This window comes from Canis lupus, chromosome 9 (genome assembly GCF_003254725.2).
Source record: "Canis lupus dingo isolate Sandy chromosome 9, ASM325472v2, whole genome shotgun sequence".
Taxonomy (NCBI): Eukaryota; Metazoa; Chordata; class Mammalia; order Carnivora; family Canidae; genus Canis; species Canis lupus.
In genome coordinates this window covers 4,517,383-4,538,922 of record NC_064251.1, presented here as the reverse complement: position 1 = coordinate 4,538,922, position 21,540 = coordinate 4,517,383, and the positions used below count along the sequence as shown (strand labels likewise).

General features: G+C 48.2%; 2 long non-coding RNA genes across 4 annotated transcripts; one reads left to right on the top strand and one right to left on the bottom strand.

Moving 5' to 3' along the window:
• Nucleotides 1-1,756: 1,756 nt before the first annotated feature.
• Nucleotides 1,757-12,362, bottom strand: LOC125755704 (uncharacterized). Of its 2 annotated transcripts, none has more exons than XR_007412799.1 (3): nt 12,170-12,362; nt 11,617-11,662; nt 1,757-2,728 (listed from the first exon to the last, which is right to left on the bottom strand). It is a non-coding gene; the product is annotated as an uncharacterized LOC125755704 (long non-coding RNA). The 2 variants fall into 2 exon arrangements; XR_007412798.1 differs by lacking the exon at nt 12,170-12,362 and adding an exon at nt 11,780-11,898.
• On the top strand, nt 10,176-20,237 carry LOC125755703 (uncharacterized). 2 transcript variants are annotated; one of them, XR_007412797.1, is made up of 2 exons: nt 10,176-10,728; nt 12,886-20,237. It is a non-coding gene; the product is annotated as an uncharacterized LOC125755703 (long non-coding RNA). The 2 variants fall into 2 exon arrangements; XR_007412796.1 differs by having other exon boundaries at nt 10,176-10,736.
• Nucleotides 20,238-21,540: the final 1,303 nt, after the last annotated feature.

Here is a 21,540-nt window from a genome sequence, read left to right as displayed (position 1 = left end):
GTGTCTCCCTCTGCCTCTTAGCCATTGTCCCCCATCCCTCAGAGAAAAAGGCTGGCAAATGCCAAGGCGTTTTTCAGATGGTAAGATGGTAGCCCCATGGCCACTTCAGGTCACGGACACAGCCCATAATATTAGTCACATCCCCCAACTGAACTTGGTTGTCTTTTTTTTTTTCTTCATTTATTTTTTTATTTGCAGGAGGAGTTGAAACAAATTTTAAAGGTGTTTTCATTTTTTTCCCCTTAAACATGAATCATTCAAGTAAAACCAACTTAACGATAGAAATGTAGCAAAGTAAGGGGAAAGAAGCACAACAACCTAAGAGGCAAAGGTTGGGGGGGGGGGCAGAGTCTGCATATAGCATATGCATAAATGCCATATGATTCACCTGCTCAGGACTGCCTCCCCAGAAGGCAAGCACAAGGACCCATTTTAAGAGGATGTTTTCCCCCAAACATCCAAGAATGTTTCAACTTAAAGCTTATGGTTAATAAAAAAAAAAAAAAGGAAAAGAAAAAACAAACTCCCACTAACCACCCAGCCATAACCACCTTCCTTAATCGATCATAGGAGTTTCATTTTATAAAAAGATGAAACTGGATGGCAGTTTCTGGTCTGTTTTCTAAGAAACTTCTGAATTGTATTATCTTTACAAATATAAGATGAAAAAATATTTTTTCAATATTTTTTATTAATCTTTTTATTAAATGAAATGAACTTGGTTGTTTTTCCCTTCCCTCAGCTCAGACTGGGGTGCTGGGTGGGAAGTGGGGGTGTGGGTAGCCCACACAATGGACGGTTCAAGGGACCTTTCTGGGGTCTCTTCTAGAAGGACACACATCCCATTCACGGGGGCTCCACCCTTATGACCTACTGGGTTCCTAAAGGCCTCACTTTCAAACACCATCTCTTTGGGATTGGGCTTACAACAGAGGAGTTTTGGAGAGACACAGGCATTCTTTACCCCAGTCCCAACGTGGCTTTCGCTCTGTGTCTAAAATTGGGACACGGAGGCACCTGGGTGGCTCAGTGGTTGAGCATCTGCCTTTGGCTCAGGGCATGATCCTGGGGTCCTGGAATTGATTCCCGTATGGGGGTCCCCACAGGGAGCCTGCTTCTCCCTGTGTCTCTGCCTCTCTGTGTCTCTCATGAATAAATAAATAAATAAGATCTTAAAAATACAAATAAAAAATAAAATAAAATAAAATAAAATAAAATAAAATAAAATAAAATTGGGACATAATGGCAGCTACACTTACTGAGCGCTCACTCTGAGTCAGGCACCACACTACGGGATTAGCTTCCTGCATCCTCACCACCCGGGAATAAGGTACTGTGCAGAGAAGCATTCACCTCACCCAGCGAGGGGTCTGGCCTCTGCCCTCAAGGCTGCCTGGAGGTGATCTCTAGGCTCTTACAATGTCCTGCCTCGTGGGCCTATTTCTTTCTAAAAATGGCCATAGCAATATTTTGGGTCCCCTGTGCTCTTCCAGAACCTGGCCACCCTGCATCAGGAGGTGAGATCTAAGTCTCCCTCCCTCTGAACCTGGGCGAGCCTGGCAGCAGATGAGTCCAAAATGATGCTGTGTGACTTCTGAGACTAGATCAGTAAAGGCTACCTGGCTCCCCCTTGGCTTGGTGCACTGTCTCGCAGTCACGGTAGCCACCAAGAAAACTTGAAATGTGGCTGGGATGCTTCAGCAGCCGAACTTTAAATTTTATCTAATTTTAATTGAATTTCATCAAAATACCGCATATGTTGCTCTCTCGCTCGCTCTCTCTCCATTGACCTGTGAAGCCCTGAGCTGCCCAGTAAGAGGTGCCATGCTGTAGAAAGCACGTGGAGAAACACAAAAACATAAGGAAGCCAGGGAGCCAGCGGCTAGTCTAGACCTGCGAACATGAGTGAGCTTTCCGATGCTTGCAGCTCCAGCCACTGCCTGACAGCCACCATTCGACAAACCCCAGTAAGAGCCCCCTCCCAGGGCCCCATCAGTCCCCAGGACTGTGAAAGATGATGTTAAGTGTGGATATTGCTCTGAGCCACTGAGTCTTGGGGTGATTTGCTACACAGCAAGAGTTAACCAGAAGAGGAAGTAAAAAACACAAAGGAATGTGTGCTAGATTGTTCCGTTACTCAGCAATGTCCACTGCCCCTTCCTTCAGCAGAATATGGCCCACTGCCTGGTTTTATAAATAAAGTTTTATTGGTGCACACATGCATTTATTTATATTCATCTATCCCTGCTTTCTCATGAAAATGGTAGAATTGAGTGGCTATAACAGTGACCATGCAGCCCACAGTATATAATACTTACCACGAGGCCTTATACAGAAGTTTGCCAAATTCTGAGGTAGGGGATTACATTCCTTATTTCTTTTTTTTTTTATATTTTATTTATTTATTCATGAGAGACACAGAGAGAGAGGCAGAGGCACAGGAGAGGGAGAAGCAGGCTCCATGCAGGGAGCCCGAGGTGGGACTCGATCCCGGGTCTCCAGGATCAGGTCCTGGGCTGAAGGCATCGCTAAACCACTGGGCCACCCCGGCTGCCCCATTTTCCTATTTCTTGAATGCTTAGGTCTCCAGGAGACCTGTTCCAGCCTGTGAAACGTGAGCAGAATGATTGGGTCAGCTTTGTGTGGAAGCCTTGAGAACCAGCCCCTGCGCTGTGCCTTGTCTTCTTTCCCTTTGATGAAAACTCCCAGTGGTCTGGGTAGAGGCTGCCTGGAGCAAAGATAAAATCTGTATTAGTTTTCTGTGCTTGAGGTAACAAAGCACCACAAACTTAAGATAGCAGAATTTATATTCTCACACTTCTGGAGGCCGGAAGTCAGAAATCAGGGTGTCACAGGACTGTGTCAGCTCTGAAGGTTCTAGGGAAGACCCCTTCCAGCTCTTGGGGTCCCCCGACTCTAGTCTCTGCCTCCATCACCTCCTGGGGCACCGCTGGAGCTGACTGTGATGGGCGTTCAGTGCGAGCTAAACACAAACCTTGCTCCCCATGAGCCACTGACAATCCCCGGAGAGTTGGGGGGTAGTTTGCACCATAACACAGCACAGCCTTGCTGAGTGACAGTAAACGTGAAGTGACACCCTGGAGACGCAGCCTGCACGTCTCCAAGCTCATAGGCCCTGGGTGTGGCCAGTGACCAGGTGACTCGAAAGGTGACAAGGGGACAGAGCACACCACTGAGGAATGCCCGGCTGTGAAAAGGTTTTGCTTTGCAATATCTGAAACAATCTTATTTTCTTCCATCTGTGTTTTTTTTTTTTTTTTCAAGTGTCAATTACAAGAACTAAAAGCGAGCTATAAGCTGGGACTCTCTGGGACAAAGCAGAGGCCATTTGACAGGGCTTTGGGAAGAAACCTTGACCTCACTCTTCCTGTCCTACCTGAACAGCAAACCGTCGCCCTGCCAGTTCCTGCTCTGAACCACACTCTGGGCCAGCTTTGTCTTATCTGAGCTTGGGACCTGGCTGGAGACCAAGACCCCTGCCACAGGAAGACTGCAGATGGGCCTGAATTTACATATAGATTTCCCAGGGCAGGTAGGTGCCCGGCTCTTTCCTGATGAGGCAAGTTTGTTCTTGATTTTCTGATTACCCAGAGGTCAGGTTGATTGGGCAGGTTTTTTGCAGAGCAGCTTTCTGGGTTTGGGAAAGTGGCACCGGTTGAGAATTTAACAATGGAAGTTGGTGATCTTCGGGGCGTACTGGTCAGATGCGTTGACTAGGGATTCCTTCTAGCAATCTGCTCCGCCGAGTCAAAACGTTCTTTGTAAGGAGCAGGGAAGAAGACGAGCTTCCCATCCCTTCCCTTCCACGTTCCAGAATCACCACCTGGAAGACAAGCTTCTTCACTCCACCTCCTTCCAGTGTCTTCCTACCTCTTCCCTCCTCTGGCTAATTTTGCATCCCTCTTCAGGAGCTGGGCTGGTCAGCTTAATGAACCTCACAGATTTGCCCCCGGATGAATGGTATACCATTAGCTGCCTGTTTAACGACCATATTTCTTGTCCTGATGAGGGCTCAATATCTCTCCCATGAAATATTGCTTAAAGAGCCCCCATCCCGGACTTGAAGTACCCAGCAATTACTCAGCAGTGATTCTGGAGATGTGGCAGCTTGGCGACAGCCGCCACTTCTGTCTCCTTTGCTTGATTGGAGATCGGAAGTGGGCAGCTTTCCATTTTATGAGAGATTGATGCCTTCTCCCTAGCACTTTTCTGGCTCTCTGTGAAACTCTCCCTCTGGTGTCCTCTTTCCAGCCCCAATTCTAGAGCTGTGGGCCTCCGTGTGCCCGCTGGGGGCCAGGATGCTCCACAGGCTGGGTCTCTGTGGGAGGGAGATGGCTCCCCCTGGCCACACGTGGTGCTGACCTAAGGTAACCACCATTCTGACTCCCACGAGGTTGTGCTACAGTTGAAGAGGTACCAGTTAGACACAGGGCATCTACAGTTTGGAAGGGGCCCCTCAGATCGCCCTGCCTGAGTTGCCTTTGTAAGTAAGCCCTTCTCTGGCCCCAAACTGGGCCTCCCCAAATCCACCCTATAGAGATTGCCGCTGTGGCCACTCAGCCCATGAGTCCCTCCTTCATTACCTACTCTTCTTCTCCCTGGCTGGTCCCAATCCATGCCTCCGACTTCTTCCATCTAAAGGGTCTTTGAAACATGTGTGTCTCTGTTAAAACCAGGTGGAGGACAGGTGAGTGGAAGAGAGACAGGCTTCCAGCCACATGGCAGACCAAGGGCAGACATGAGTAGAACAAAATATGCCGCCACCACCAAATGGTTTTCATAATAAATATTCACACTCAAAAGAAAGAGAGGAAAGTCCTCAGGATGGGAGATTGAGAGTTAAAGGTTAGAGCAGGAAAGCAGAGGTCAACACGCCGACACTGCTCAGATCTGGAGATGGAGAGCTGAGGTTCCAGCACGGGGACCTGAGGTGACATCTGGAGCTCACGCAAGGTGAAGCAGCCTGAACAGAGCCCCAACTCAAAGCTTGGAGTCTTCAGAGCTGCTGGTTGCTGCTCTGAAGATGGCACAAAGGGGGCCAGCAAAACTCCACTTCCTGAGCCAAGGATTTAGGGATTTGGAAAGAAAATAAACTTGCCCATCAGGAATCTAAACCATGGGCCTGTCCCAGAAAGAGGAGCAAGGTGTGATGTCACACTGAGAGGTGGAAAAAGCCCAAGTCACAGAGCAACATAAAAACCATTCTCAAGCCATTTAAGCACCTGAGCCCTGACAGAAGCAGATATAAAATCGCTCCACGGGGACAATTCTGCGACCTAAAACACACCAGATTCCCACAGGGCTGGGGCACTCTCATATGAACCCACAATGGAGAATTTACAAAACCCGTACATAAACCACCATAAACAGGAGACATTAGAAGTAACAGGACAAGAATTACCTCCGTGATAGCTGGAGTTCATAGAAAATCTTGTTACCCTTAAAAAATAAAACTGCCAGTCACTTAACCAGCAGAAATGGGTTTATTCTGAAATAGCAGAGAGACACATTTCAGGAAACAGAAGCCAGGACACACCCACAGGCAGGTGCAAAGAGCAAGCAGAGTTCGTTCTTTTATAGAGGAGAGAGGATGCTCTGAGGCCTGTTGTAAACAGAAAGTCCATTGGAGGACACTGAGAATTTGAAGTATCAGGGCTTCTCATTGGCTGGGCTGTGATGGTCTCTCATTGGCTGGGCTGTGACTGTCTCTCACCGCCTGGGCTGTTGTTAGGGAAGGAGAAAAACCTCCTCTCTCCTGCTGGGATAGCAAAGTAGTGGCTAAGGTAGTAAGTACTTGTGCCCCCAGTCTTTTCCTGCTGGGCTGACAGTGGACAAGAGTGGTGGAAACTGAGAGCTTTCCCTGTGGTTTCTAGGCTCCATTCTAAAGGAGGTTTCCTTTTTTTTTTTTTTAAGATTTTATTTATTTAATCATGAGAGACACAAAGAGAGAGGCAGAGACATAAGCAGAGGGAGAAGCAGGCTCCCTACCGGGAGCCCGATCCAGGACTCGATCCCAGGACCCCAGGATCAGGGCCTGAGCCAAAGGCAGACACTCAACCACTGAGCCACCAGGTGCTCAAAGGTTTCCTTTTATTAATTTTCACAGTCTGGACACCTGAAATATAATTAAAGTGGATTTAAAATGATATGGGAAGTAAAAGGAGGAATTGGAGAGAATCAGACATTTTGAAAATAATAAGTGGACATAAAAAATAATGAAGTAGTCATAGAAGTAAAAATATCTTCATTGAAATTATAAACTAAATGTATGAGATAAATAGAAGTAACAACACCAAAGAGAGAATTCAAGAAATAGAAGAAAAGGGACGCCTGGGTGGCTCAATGGTTGAGCTTCTCTCTTCCACTCAGGGTGTGATCCTGGATCCATGATTGAGTCCCACGTCGGGCTCCCTGCATGAAGCCTGCTTCTCCCTCTGCCTGTGTCTCTGCCTCTCTCTCGCTCTGTGTGTCTCTCATGAATAAATAAATAAAATCTTTTAAAAAAATAAATAGAAGAAAATTAGAAGGAAATCATCCAAAATGCAGCACAAAGATATGAAGAGATGAAGAAAAAAGAAAAACACAATAAAAAAATGTGGACAATAGAATCAGTAGGTGGAATATCTATCTTATAGATGGTCTAGAAGAAGAAGATAAAGACGGGGGTGGGGGCAAATACAAAATGAAAACATAATGAGATTTTTCCATAATCAAAAGACCGAGTCATTAGAGTGAAGTGTCACATTATCCCAACAGGATAAGTAAAGGTAAACACGCATTGAGATACATGGTGGAGAAACCAGAAAATATCAAAGACACAGAGATCTTAAAAGCAACCAAAAAGATAAGATTATCTACCTGGAAAGAAATGACAATTGGATTGATGGAATGCTCAGCATCACCAATAGATGCCAGAAGACAATGCTAGCCTGTTGGTGAAGGACTGGGGGGGTGTATCTGTTATCCCAAATTATATGTCCAGGGCAGCCCTGGTGGCGCAGCGGTTTAGTGGTGCCTACAACCCGCGGTGAGATCCTGGAGACACAGGGTCGAGTCCCACGTCGGGCTTCCTGCAAGGAGCCTGCTTCTCCCTCTGCCTGTGTCTCTGCCTCTCTCTCGCTCTCTCTGAATAAATAAATAAATAAATCTTAAAAAAAACAAAAAACAAATTATATGTCCAGCTAAGCTGTCCTCCAAAAGTGAGGGCTGTCCTAGAGAGATTTTCAGATAGAAATAAAAGAGAGCCTACTGAGGCTCCCCTCCACCTACTAGGTGGGATGCCGCCTGACTCATGAATCACATGATAAAGCCAATTAGATCTTCAAATGAAAAAAGAAAATAAAGAGTCTACTATTCATGGATCTTCACTGAAAGAACTTCAGTTGTAGTGGTTTTTAAATCCAGAAGGGTTTAAATGATAGTCAACCTAATAAAAAATTGACTGTAATTAATAGTAATAATAATTACAATCAGTCTGAATCAAGGGGGCTAAAAACAAAGTGAAACGAAAATGCTAGTGGACAAAGATATGCAAGATGGGAGGGGAAATTGGAGAAAAGACATAAGTAAGATAATAAATGTAAGTCCAAATGTATCGGTTAAGTCCAAATATGTTAGTAACTATGATAATAGTAAATGTATTAAACTTACCTATTAATTACACAGACTAACTGATTGGATGAAAAAAATCTATCTATGCAAAAGATTTGTAGATACAGTAGAAACCACAGAGAGGTTGAAAATAAAGGTTGAAAAAATGTGTATAAAAATGCTGATACGTATACCTAAAATATATACAAAAGAAAGTAAAAGCAATATTACTAACAAAGGAGTCATTAAGACAAAATGTGTGGGGCACTTGGGGGGTTCAGTCTACTAAGCCTCTGCCCTCGGCTTGGGTTATGATCTCTAGGTCCAGGGATCCAGCCCTGAGTTGGGCTCCCTGCTCAGCAGGGAGTCTACTTCTCCCTCTGCCTCTCCCCACGGCTTGTGCTCTCTCTCTCACTCACTCTCTCTCCTTCAAATAAATAAATAAAGTCTTTTTTTTAAAAAAGACAGAAAGTGTTTACTCACTAATAAAAAAACTAATTCTTTAAGAAAACATGCCAATGCTGAAACTCCATGTCTTTAACCATTCGGTCTCAAATATAGAAAATAAAACTGCAAAAGAAACCAACAACTTACATCCACAGGGGAAAATTTTAGCATGTGTCTGTCAGAAAATCATAGCTTAATTTGAACCTCATAATTAACAAGCTTGAGCTAGACGTACATAGACGCTAAATATTCCTTTCAAACTCGAATCTGACATTTAACAATACTGAATTCGATATTAGGTTGCAAAGGAGGTTTCAACTGATATCATACAGATCACCTCCTAACACTAAATAATAAAATGAGAAATCCCAAATGTTTGCAAGCTAAAAAGCATACTTCTAAGTAATTCAGAAAATAAAGCATAATATAAAAAGTCTCAAGTATTTACAATTAAGACAGTGAAAGGATAAGATTTCCAAAAAAAGACAGTAATAAGAGCAAACCGCCATTAGGAAGTAATAGTGAAAATTAATAAAGGAAGTATTTAACACAAGAAATTGGGGGAAAAAATACCGGAAAGAATTGTTTAATAGGAGGAAGGAAATATTAAAGATAAGTACAGAAAGTAACAAAACAGGAAATATACAAAAGAAAGAATTGACAAATGCACAGTTAATTCTCCAAGAAGGCAAAGTGAAAAGACTATTGGAAATAAAGATTGAAAAAAAGAAAAGAAATCAAATGAATTTTATCAGGAACACAAAGGAAGATGTAAACACACAGTAGAATTCTTTAGCAAAATAAGCACTATGAACAACTTTATGTCAAAAAGATTTAAGAGTTGTAAGAGATGAAATAGACGAATGCATAGAAAAAAAATAAAAAATGATCAAAAAGATCTCAAAAAGTAATAGAAAACCTGGAAGCATTTAGGACATTAAATCAGCAGTCATAAATCCACTTGCAAAAAAAGCATCAGACCAGACAGTATTACAAGCAAGTTTTACCAAGCCTTCAAGGAATACATAACCCCTATTCAATACAAATTGTTCCATAGAAATTTCCTTTGGGGAAATATAGGACAAGGGCAGGAGGAGGGACTCCCCAGCTCCTTTTATAAGGGTAGCTGAGTTTTGATGCCCGAAACAGGCAGAAACAGTACCTACAGGGAAAATAGGAACACAGATGCACAAATCCTATATCAAAATTAGCAAACCAAATCCAGTAGTCTATATATAAATACTTTATCGTGAGCGCACAGTCTCTAACTCAGGAATATAAGACAGTTTAACACTGAAATTTCTGCTAAAGTAATTCATCACATTAAAAAGATTAAAGGAGAAAGTCCATATATATAATCATCTTATTCGATGCAGAAAAGCCATTTGATAAAAGGCAGTATCCACTTGTGATTTTTTTTAAAGAAAATTCTCAGCCAACTGAGAATAGACAGAAATTTTCTTAAACTGATAAGACACACCTACCTAAAAGCATCACACTTCATGATAAACCATTAGAATTATTTTCCTTAAAGCCAAGAAGAACATGAGGATTCCTGTTCTGTCATTTTGATTCAGTATTTTACCAGGATACTAATATATAAGAAAAAAATGACTTGGCCGCATTGAATTGGTATCAAGGCAAATTGAATGTGACCTCAACAAAATGGATGTTTCTTGCTCACATGAGCTTCTGAAGGTGCTCCAGGGCCAACACTGGGGATCCGTGAGGTTGTCCAGAGACCCAGACCCCGTTTATCTTGATGTGTCACCATCCGTGGAGTGCTGTCCTCCTCCCGTGGTCCACATGCCTGCCACCGTGTCTGCAGATGAAAGTCCAAGAACTGCCAACACTATTTTGAAAGAGATGATGAGACATTTGCCCTTCCAGACGTACATACTCATTACGAAGGGCTACGTGGTAATAAGACAGCCCGGTTTAGATCTAAGAAAAATAGACCAACAGGGTGGAATGGGGACCCGAGAAGCAGATGATCAGTTTGTGGAAACTGAGCAAGTGGAAGTACGATCAGTTGGGGGGAGGGGGAGAGTGAGCCATCATACCATAAGGGCTGTTGGGACACCTGTCCATCCACCAAGGCAAACATAAAATGGGTATTTACCTTATATGACGCACGAAAATAAGAGTCGGATGAATTAAAGACCTAAATGTGAAAAAAAGCCAAACTCTAAATCTCTTTTGGAGAAGATACACAACATCTTTATGACGCCGAGATAGAGAAGGCCTTCCGATCCCCAGAGCGTAAATTATACAGAATCAGAGAAATATCTTTGACGTCGCTGAAATTTAAGGACAGTGTGACAAAGTAAAAGGACAAGCTTCACTCTGGGAGATGTTTTGCAAGCACCATATTGCTCAATAAATATTGGACGAGTACGTACATGGATGGACCGTTGGAAAGAGGCATCTGTTTACTTCTCCTGCCTCTCCGCGCGGTGGGCAAGGAGCCTGAGTGTTACTGGTTTTTTTTTTTTTTTTTTTTTTTTGAGTGTTACTGTTTTTAAAATAGAGTGTATGAATAAAGACTTTGAGCTATGGGAAGGAAACAGTTCAGATGACCACCGTCGGGACGCTAGCTCATTACTCACAGGCCCCGGGAGAGGAGGGACACGCTGCGCCAGGGGAGCCACACGGGGAGCACCAGGCCCGGTGAGGAGGTACAAGGAGAGGGGGGACCTCTGCCTCTATGGTGGTTACCACCGAAAGGAATGGGTGACACAGGGTGAGCAGGTTTGGGATGGGCTGCTCTGAATAATCTCAGCAGGCCCCAGGGGGTCGGAGCCAGTCTGGAGCCATCTGACACCTGGTGCTGGAGGGATTAGGGCAGGTGTACGGTGACTTGGTGACCTGGAGCGTGAGCCTGATAGGGAAGGAGCTTGGCGGGAGGTGGGGTGTCTCTGGATGGATTGATATGTCCCTGAGGAGGAGGACTCCCCTCTGACCAGGGGACAAGGTAGAAGAAGGAGGGCAGGGCAGCCCCAGTGCTGCAGCGGCTTAGGGCCGCCTTCGGCCCAGGGCCTGATCCTGGAGACCCGGGATCAAGTCCCACCTCGGGCTCCCTGCTCCTCTGCCTGTGTCTCCTCCGCCTCTCTCTCTCTCTCTCTCTCTCTCTTTCTCTGTGTCGCTCATGAACAAATAAATAAAATCTTTAGGGAAAAAAATATTTTATTTATTTGTTCATGAGCGACACACAGAGAGAGAGAGAGACAGAGACACAGGCAGAGGGAGAAGCAGGCTCCATGCAGGGAGCCACAATGGGACTCGATCCCGGGTCTCCAGGATCATGACCTGGACTGAAGGTGGCGCTAAACCACTGAGCCACCCGGGCTGCCCAATAAATAAAATCTTAAAAAAAAAAAAAAAAAAAAAAAAAGGAGGGCAGAAGCTGGCGAGGGAGCAGAGGGTCCAGGAGGAGGTGGGTCTGGCATATGCACACAGGGCAGACGTTCCGGGCCCGGAGTCTTCCAGAAACTGGAAATGCAGCGGGTACGGTCACACGCCGCTAACTGCTCCCCATCTTGGGAACTTTTTTATTACCTTGCTCTGAATGTCCTTTCCTGGTACACAGCTGCTCAGTCTGGAGCTTCAGGAGAAAAGGATGAAATTAGAGTGTCAAAACCACAAATTTATTCATTTGTGCCTTATTTTTGGCGCCTGGCACACAGAGCCTGGCAGACATGCCAAAGCCCCGGCTTCTTACCTTCACCTGCTTCGCCTGCTGGGAAGGCCGGGCCTGTCCCCATCTGCCGACGGCGGGACACATGGCTGCCCCTTCTGGGCCCGGCCCCTCTGTTTGGATCAGCTCACTCTCTCGCCCACACGCCTCACGCACCCAGCCCGCTTTGTTCCCCGAATGTTTTTCTGCCAAGCTCACTACATGAGCAAAGTGATGCTTCATTTGCATGAGTGAAAATCTACCCTAGATTAATCTCATAGTATCGATTTTAGGATATTTCACTGTGAACCCAGCTGCCAAATTCTCCCCCAGGAGCAGAGTTCAAACCAGATGCTCACTCTAGCTGCCCACAAAATGGAGCATTCCAGACCCTCCACCCCCGGCCCCACCGGCAGGCAGTGGGGGGTCACTGACCTGGAGCCACAAGAAGGGGTTCCCCTCAGATCTGTTGGAGGCGGGAGGGTGCTGGCTTTGAATCTGTCCGAGACCTGACTGGTCTCTGCTGCTTGGAGAGCTCATCCATTTGGCATCACACTCACCAGTTCCCATAATAGACTAGGTGCTTCCTGGGAACTGGGTGTAGATAAAACAGGGACTTGAGGGTCATGTGCCTGCAGAAGGAGACACGGCCGAGAAAGCCAAAAATTCTGATATGCAAGGAGCAGGACCGGCTACATAATTCTCAGCCCCCCTGAATGAAAACGTGGGGTCCCTTGTTCAAATATTATTAAGGGTTTCAGGTGGGCACCAGTGGGGCATTAAACACCAGCAGCCCCCCAGGAAGCCGGCCCTCTTGTAACTGGGAGGGAGGAGCAACCTTTGTCACTGGAGATGGGGATGGCCAAGATGAGTCCACATGAACAAAACCTCACCAAGCAACCCTATCTTCCATTAGTTCCCCCCACATGTTTACCTTCTGCCCCTAGAAGCTCAAAGAGCTTTCCTTTGTCTTGTCTCTTCTCTGCGATCTGTTTATGGTCTTCTGTTAAAATGATGCATAAGTGCCCTGAGTCTCACTGCCTCTTCGGGCCTTTGACTTCTTACTCTGATGTCATTTACACCCAGAACAATGAAAATATTCACATCAAATAACATTTGTGTGCCTTTCTTCCATGAAATGCCCTTGTCAGCCCAGCTCCCGGGCCCTGGTCATGGACAGAGGACATGAGGACAGAGGGAAGCTTCTCCTCCCCTGAGACCCGCACAAGTGGAGACGCTTTCCCTGCTATGATGGGAAAGAAGGCTTATAGTGACATGACATCGCTGCCTTAGAAGACGGAGGAAGGGGCCAGGAGCCAGGGAATGTGGTGGCTTCCGACAGATGAGAGCAAGCCTCAGTTGACAGCCAGCAAGAAACAAGAGACCTCAGTCCTACAACCACAAGGGACTGAATTCTAGCATAAGAATGAACAAGGACATGGGTTCTCCTCAGAGCCTCCAGAACAGAACCCACCTTGATTTGAGCCCGGTGAGACCTGCATCTGACTTATGACCTACAGAACTGTCAGGTGACACATTTGTATTGTTTAAGCCACTGAGCCACCTGTCACAGCAGCCACAGTAAAGGAAAAACGGACAGGAACATTCAAAGCATGCTGTCTAATAAAGAAGTATCTCCACTGGTTTGGAGCCCAGAGCATAGAGACCAGGAGCTGGGGGTGATGGGGGTGAGAAGGCCCAAGGTCAAAGGGCATATGAGAGTGAGAATGGAGCCCTGGCCCTGCCCAGAGGGGCACTATCTTTCAAGCATGACCATCAACACTAGTGAGCATTGGCCTCACCCTGAAAAGTGAGCACTGAGTGCAGATTCCCCAAGAGATGCAGGTCCAGGAGGGGCCTGGGAATCTGCATATTTAAATGGCTGGGCCAATCCTGATGGATGTTTATACCAAGAGGTTCGTGTCATCAAATTCACCAGCCCTGGGTCTTCTCTAGCAGCTGGGTTACAAGTTGCAGAGAAGCCCCCCAAACCTTTCTTGACTTCTAGTGGGCTCCCCGCCTCACCTCAGGCTCCCTCCCAGAGACCACTCAAACCTACCCCATCAACAGTAGCATGTGAGTACTTTACCAAAGTCTGTCCCCCATCTAGCTAGTGGCCTTGAAGGGGGATAGGGTACCATCTGGTGCTCTGATGGCAGAGACCCCAGGCCAGTTGCTCAGTCCCCTGTCAGCCCTAGTGCCCACCACTGACTGTGATCTTCAAGTGCCCAGGTACCAGGTGAGCAGCCGGGTGGGCCAGGTCGAGACAAACAGACATGCCGGACTGTGCGGGAGTAACTGGAAAGAGTGTGCTAATTAATTCACAGGGTGCTTTGTGATTGTGGAACCGTTTTGGGGGCATGAACTGGTTAAGGCAGTTCTGGGCCAGTCTCAGGCTGCAGTGATGTGTGTCCTGCTGTCATTGTGCATATTCTTCCAGAATTAATGTTCTAGGCCATGACCTCAGAAAGGCCTTTGCAAAAAGCATTCACCCAAACGTGGGCCACGGCTAGTAAATCCTGGTATTTTAGCGCGGTGGAAGGAGGCACAGAGATCAAACGTCAAAACGTGCACGCAGGAATATTTAGGTGAAATAATACAGACTCTGCTTTAATCGGTGTGCCAGCGAGGCACATCTGCTAATCTCGCTTATTTCCAAAGTGTATAAATGCACATCAATCAAAATTGTAAGAATTTGGAGTCATTTAAATCATGTAGGAATCCATGCTGATTAAGTTCTTTTATTTGTTCAGGGATTAGTGAAAGTAAGAACCAAATTCACAGAAACGTGCCCAGGGGCAGGAGGGAGTCTGGCCAAAACAGGTATGAGACCTCGCTCATCTTTGCTGGATCTCAAAACAGAAATCCTTTCCCCAGGACGTGGTGTGGACAGATTCTATAGTCTACCTGTAGGTCGGTGGCTCCAGCCCTGAACCCTCCCAGAATCAACCACCTTGTCTCCAACGGCCCCCAGAACTGGTACCTGAGCGGAAGCCCACGACGTCCCGAGGGCACAGGCTCTGGCCAGGGCCAGAGAGAACCAGCCAGATTCTCTGGCAGCACCCAGAGGGTTGCCTCCTGCCCCCACCCCAGCCCACAAGGGCCGATGCTCGGGGCTGCAAGTCTGGTCTGCCCTGGGTAAGCTCATTCTTCATGGCAGAGTGTCCACAGGCCACACGGGTCCCTCTCTGGCCAACAGCACTGACCTCACTGGCAGAGCTTCCTGCTGGGAGATGCCAGAGGGACCCTGCAGCCACTCCTGGGGGCTGCTTAACGAAGCACCACAGACCCGGAGCCTAAGACAGCACAGATCTCCCCCCTCGCCCTTCTGGAAATCAAGGTGTCAGCAGAATCGGTCCTTTTGGAGGCTCGAGGGCAGCCAAGACTCAGAGCCCCCCCAGCTAAGGACAGTCCAGAGCCAGCAGGCCGGGGAACCAGGCTCCTGGGTCCAGAGTCTGCAACGTTGACCCTTCCGTGCAGAGCCCTAGGCCTGTGGGCTCTCCCCCCACACCCCCCTACTCTCACTCCTGCCTCCTAGGCGGGGCCTGAGAAAACTCCGCACTCACACACAACTCAGAGTTCCCAGTGGCAACTGCATCCCCCAGGACAAGAGTCTTTGGGAAATCGGGGACTCTGGCCAGCTTGGTGAGGGAGAGATTCGGGGGCAAGGGATCTGCCCTAGGGACTGCCCACTTATTGCAGATTTGGAGGATTCTGGGGATTGTTGGCTCCCCTGCTCTGCACCAAAGGGAAGATTCTGCAAAGCAACTGCAGTGTTGAATACGAAGGGGAGGATGGCTAATCTTCCTGACACCTCAAGTGTTTCTACCATTAATGCTCAGCAGGGCTGCTCCGAAAGTGTGCCCACGGATGGCTTTCCCAGCTGCCTTTCTGGAACCAGAAGCTAGGCCTGTCTAGCCTCCCTGTAACCACTCTCCTTCCCAGGGTTTCCGTGTGTCCCAGGCAGCTCCACAGGTGCTTGGGGGGAGGGCAGAAGCCAGGCTGAGAACCATCTGTCCCCGCTTGCATTTGATAGGAACATGTCAGATTCATTCAGACGCCTCCTGCCAACAGCTGGCTGGTGGGGGGGCTCCAAGAGTCTGGGGGGACTAACAAGATAGGCTGCCCCAAGGATCAGACCCTTCTCTGCCACCTGCCAGCTGTGAAATCTGGGCCAGGCACTTAAGATTGACAAGGCCTACCGTTCTCAAGTGTGAAAACGTGCAGTGATGCTTCCTGCAAGGTGTGTGTGTGTGTGATGTGGCCCTTGGTCAAGCTCCCCAGGGCAGGAGCTGCATCCACCTGTTCATCCTTGTATCTCTATTTCAGAAGTCAGGGCCTGGGCTTCAGCAGGCACTCAGCGCCCATGGGATAAATGAAGCCTCATAACTAATGAGTAATAAGAGAAAAAATCATAATAATGAAAGAATGGGGCCACGATAAATAAATACTGAGTGAATGACCAATTGTAATTTCACAAACATTTAGGCAGAGTGTTCTCTAGGCCAGACATTAGTCTACGAACTTTAGACTCATTCCTTCATCAAATGTTTACAACCACCTTGCAAAGCTGGCACCATTATTATGGTCATTTTAGAGGTGTGGAAACTGAGCACAGAAGGGACTGTTCAAGGCCCCACAGTCAAGAATGGGCAGAGGCCAGGACTGGACGCAAGCTGATGGGCACTCTTCCCACCAGGTCCCACTGCCCAGCAAGCCTTAGGGTGGCTGCAGCCTCCCGCTCCCAGGGAGCAAGGGGAGGGATCGTGGATCGAGGTCACCCCAAGCGCTGCAAGATCATCTCTGAGGAGGGGACCGGGGCAGCAGGAGGTCCCCTCTGTAGCTGTCGGCTCGCATCTTCCAAAACTGGCCCTGATGTAGACGTGCTGGGGCCGAGCTGTCTTACTAAGGGAAAAGGCTGAATTACACACTGTTGGACGATCTTTCAAAGAACTTTTTAAACCCACACAGCAACACAGCTAACAAAATAGAATTTGCCTACTCACATTTCTTGCTGACTTCTGGAATGAATGGAAAGAGACAATTTGCAATCAGCATCTCCATCATGTACGAATGAGATGCTTGGGGATGATGGAGAAGCGAACGCTCATTCGTCTCCCTGGCACCCAAGCCCCACCGAGAGCTCCGTCCTTCCTCAGAAATGGAAACGGCCTTGCCATTTCCACCAGGCACCTTCTAGGACCAAGATCCAACTCCTGCTCTTACATCTTCCCGCGCCTCATCAGGTGCGATTTCTCCCTCCTCCGAACTCACGGGGCTCACTTACATCACCTTTCTGCCAGTGATTTGTGGCTATCTTGTAGGATTCACACTAACTCGTCTCTCCTGAGCACTTACTGTGTACCAGGCACTCTGCACATGATCCCTTCTAATCTCTAGAACACCTCTGATTTTACCGGTGGAGATTCGAAAGGTTAGGTCATTTATTATGGACAGTGCTAATGTAACCGCCTGTCTGGCCTTCTCCTACTTCCCCCAAATTCCAAATGAGTGATGTATGAATCAGAGGGTACACTTATTTGGGGAAGGGGAAGAGCTTGCTTCATGCAGGCTGGGATGTGTTCATTTATTGTTCAGCCAACTCCCTTCCTTCATAGCATGTATTCTGTAGGCATCAGATGGTGTGCCAAGGATTGGAATTTCAAACACGAGTAGACTGAGGCACCCGGGAAGCTCCCAGCTCCTGAGGGGGTTGGTGTGGCTGTGAAACAATCAGCACGACGTGCCCGCAGAGGAGCGAGTCATGGGAGCGGCCAATACTCTCTGGAGGCACCATTAGTCATAGGTGGGCTGGGTTTTGAAGGATGGCCAGGAGCTTCCTGGAAGGCAAGGGGAAAAGGTCATGGCTGGGAAAGAGAGTGGAGCGGGCCGGTCAGGGGGCAGGGGTTAGGAGGCGAATTGAGTTGCTCAGACATCACGCCCACAGATGTGGTGGGAGGTGGTAGGTAAATGGACACCTGGACCCCTATTGAAGGATGGTAAGAATGAACTATTTACTACCAGGACCCCCTCCAAGCAGACAACTTCCAATTATATTGAAATACAGTTATCAAAATATTTACAAAACAGCAGAAAAGCTGTGTATTTTTTTTTTTTTTTTTTTTTACTAGCGCATTAAATAGCACTACCCAGCGGATGGCTTAATCAACACAGTCATTTTGTGGTAGTCAACCACTATAGAAGTTTTGCCAACCACCCCCAAATCCAGATAACTGAGGGATAACCGTCTTACCCCATCCTGCGCCCACAGTCTGAGGCTTGCGCCCACCACACTCACGCACGTATGGTTACCACCTGGGCGCAGACTCAAGACCCAGAGCAAAAGCGAGGGACAGAGGGTTGTGGAAGTTTCAAATGCGCCCACAAATCCTTTGATCCCCTCCTCCCCCTCCCAGAAGTGGAGCTTTGTTCTCTTCCCTTTGAGTCTGGGCTAGACTTGGGGACTCACTTCTAATGGACAGAATGAGGTAAGAGGGTTGAGGTGTCATCGTCAAGATGAGTCACAAAAGGCACTGTGGCTTCCTCCTGGTTCTCTCCCCTGGATCACTTGCTCTGTGGAAGTCAGGACCACATTGTCGGGGCACCCATTCAGCTCCTCACAGAGCTCCACGTGCCAGGGGACTGGGGCATCCTGCCAACAACCAGAAAGGAATCGAGGCCTCCGATGTATTAACTATGTGAGGGGCCCCCTTGGAATCGGGTCTTCCAGCCCCAGTCAAACCTTCAGATGACCGCAGCCTTGGCTGATGGTTTGACCAGAGCTTCATCAGGGAACCTGAGCTAGAACCCAGGCCAGCTAAGCCTCCTCCAGATCCTGACCCTCGGACGCTGTGAGATAGTGAATGTCTGTTGTTTTAAGCTGCTACACTTTGCAGTATTTTGTTAAGCCGTAGTAGCTGATGAATACAGGATGTATGAGAAAGAGAAATCCTGTTCCTCTCTAGAGGGCTGGGAGCTGAGGTGCTGGGGAAGGGAGGCCAAGAATGAGTTTCCCCGAGGCAGCCCTCCTGAGGGTGAGACCGCCCAGGGTGCGTGGCACACACTCAGTGCATATGTCCAACAGGCCTGCTGACAGACCCGGCACCTGCTGGCCACCCACTGACATGTTGCACAACGCCTCCCATGTCAGTCCCCTGGGCGTCGAAGGAGAGTCACAAACCAACCTCTAGCTGCTGCAAGGGTTGAAGGAGATGATATATGGAGAGAGTTCCAGATGCACAGTACCCACTCAATAAACGGTGGCTCTTTGTGGTGAGCTCACTGGGCGCCCCCCACCACCAAGCCCGACACCCAGGCATGACATCCCCCAGAGAAGCCCACTCTCCTCTGACACCCAGAAGGCCCTGGTCCCCAAGAGGACACCAGCATGGGAACCAGAGACACCAGCGCAGCCCCAGCTCAGCCCTTTCATCCTGTCCCCCGGTCACCACCCTCAGGTTCGGAGGTCACCCTGAAGAGCATCTAAAGTATGAGAAGCAGCTCAGCCTCGCCCATGTCCAGGGAAAGGGAGGTTAAAACTACACTGAAATGGAAACAACCCAAAAGTCTACCAGCAGATGGAGAGATCCACAAAATGTGGCCTGGCCGTATCACTGACTGGTCCTCAGCCACAGGGAGTGTCGTACACACTACAACACGGATGGACCTTGGAAACTTCATACTTAAGAGGAGGAAATTATTTAAAAAGGGCCACATATTATATGATTCCATTTATATGAAATGCCCAGAAAAGGCAAATCTATAGCGGCAGGAAGCAGATTGGTGGTTGCCAGGGGCCGGGGTGGGGGAGGGGGATGGGGAGTGAGTGCTGATGGGTATGGAGGTTTATTTTGGGGTGATGACAACGTTTTGGAACTAGTTGGAGGTGGTGGTTGCACAACACTGTGAATGTATGAAATGCCACGGAGTTGTTCACTTTAAAAGGGCTAATTTGGGCAAAACTATGGAGACCATGAAAAGATCCGTCATTGGGGGTTAGGGCGGGGAGGGAGGGATGAACAGGGGGGCACAGAGAATGTTTTGGGCAGTGAAATTCCTGCATGGCACTGTGATGGCACCAGGTCATATTTGTCCAAACCCCCAGCATGCCCAACTCCGGGAGGAGCCCTCACATACCCTGTGGACTCCAGGGGTGACGTGTTCGTGCAGGTTCATGCCGAGTAACAAGCATGCCCTCTGATGGGGGGGTGGGCTGGGCACGCAGCAGGGGCAGGCCAGGGGAAATCTCTGCACCTTCTGTTCAAGTTTGCTCTGAACCTAAAACTGCTCTGAAAAATAAAATCTTTGATTAAAAAATGGTGACTTTAGGGGCATCTGGGTGGCTCAGTCAGTTGAGCGTCTACCTTGGGCTCGGGTCACGATCCCAGGGTCCCACTCAGCAGGAGGCCTGCTTCTCCTTCTCCTCCCTCTGCTCTCGCTCCCCCTGCTTGTGCTCCCTCTCTCTTTCTCTCTAATAAATAAATAAAATATTTTTTAAAAAATGGTTAACGTTAGCGTTCTGCAATTTTTACTTCACTTGCAAAACACGACACCAAGATACCATTTTTTTCACCAACGACACCGAGATACCGTGTTTTTTTTTTTTTTTTACCAATTGGACTGGCCGGGGTAACTGGGTTGATGGCCGTGGCAGCCGGTGTCCATCAGCAAGGCTGCGGGCAAGAGGCCCTCCGGCACAGGCTTTGCAGGAGTACAAATGAGACAGAGAAGGTCTAGAAGAACAAGTACGTGACCAGACAGCATCAGTCTCGGGCTCAGAGCTCCTGGCCCAGCACGTGTGCAGCAGGTATCACCCTATAAATCCGCCCACACACGTGAGGACGACACAGTGCATGAATATTTGTCGTAGCGTTATGTGCGATGGGAAAATATGGGAAGCAACGCACACAGCCCGAGGGCCGGTTAAATAAACGGCAGCCAGTCACGCAGAGAGCGGACGAGTAGGACAGGAGCGAGCAGCTCTTCGCAGACCGGCTGGGTGGGGAGCGCGAGGTGCAGAAGGACGGTGTATACACATGTGCGTGTGTGCGAAAGGCGTGCACACACGCAGCTGCACACACACCCACACACACGTCTACAGTAGCCCCAGAAACACACACGAGAACTAGTAAGAGATCCCCTTGGGGGCGGGGGGAGAAGCCTCCGAGATGTCCCCCGTGTGCCCCACCTTCTGGTATTCACCCCCTCGTCCGGTTCCACTTTGCCCACGGACCCCACTGCAGCAGGATTGGTCTGTGCGCCCCAGAGAAGACTTTCCTATTCTGGGAACAGAACTTCTGAGGCTACGTCACGGGCCCAATCACGGGCCTAATGGGATCCCCTCCGAACCTCACGTGTTGAAGTCCTAACCCGCAGCTGCTGGGAATGTGACTGTATTTGGAGGGAGGCCTTTAAAATAAGGGGGCTCAGTCGGTTAAGCGTGTGTCAGGGTCCTGGGATCGAGTCCCGCATCGGGCTCCCTGCTCAGTGGGGAGCCTGCTTCTCCCTCTGCCTGTATCTCTGCCTCCCTCTATCTATCTCTCATGAATAAGTAAATAAATAAAATCTTTAAAAAATAAAAAAAATTGGCAGCCCGGGTGGCTCAGCAGTTTAGCGCCTGCCTTTAGCCCGGGGCGTGATCCTGGAGACCTGGGATTGAGTCCCACATCGGGCTTCCTACATGGAGCCTGCTTCTCCTTCTGCCTGTGTGTGTGTGTGTGTGTGTGTCTCATGAATAAATAAATAAAATCTTAAAAAAAAAAAAAAAAAGAAATGTGCACCCAGGAGAAGCACACAGAAGGAAGACC